The sequence below is a fragment of the Morone saxatilis genome, unplaced genomic scaffold (genome assembly GCF_004916995.1).
Source record: "Morone saxatilis isolate NCDOM2014 unplaced genomic scaffold, NCSU_SB_2.0 Contig21, whole genome shotgun sequence".
Classification (NCBI taxonomy): Eukaryota; Metazoa; Chordata; class Actinopteri; family Moronidae; genus Morone; species Morone saxatilis.
The window spans coordinates 1,568,243-1,568,593 of NW_023339774.1; positions in this window are offsets into that span (position 1 = coordinate 1,568,243).

Here is a 351-nt window from a genome sequence, read left to right on the forward strand (position 1 = left end):
AAACAGCTGTTTCAGTTGCTTTACAAATGAAACATAAAGGCATACATAAGGAGCAAACTTTTTGTTCTGATTATTAGAACATAACATTAATGTTTCTGGAAGAAGCCGTATCTGCCATTAGACCGCTAATCATTCATGTATTCCATCACACCTTGTGGGTGTTGTAAAGCTATGAGAAGTTATTATTTAACATTATGTACATTTATTATTAACTATTGATGATGATTTCCACATCCTAACTGGAATTAAGCAACTATATTTTACTACTGAGTCGAGCTATATGGACTGGTATTTTGTTCAAAATCAGTGCCCATTCACCAGTACATAGTATATATAGAATATATATAAGTA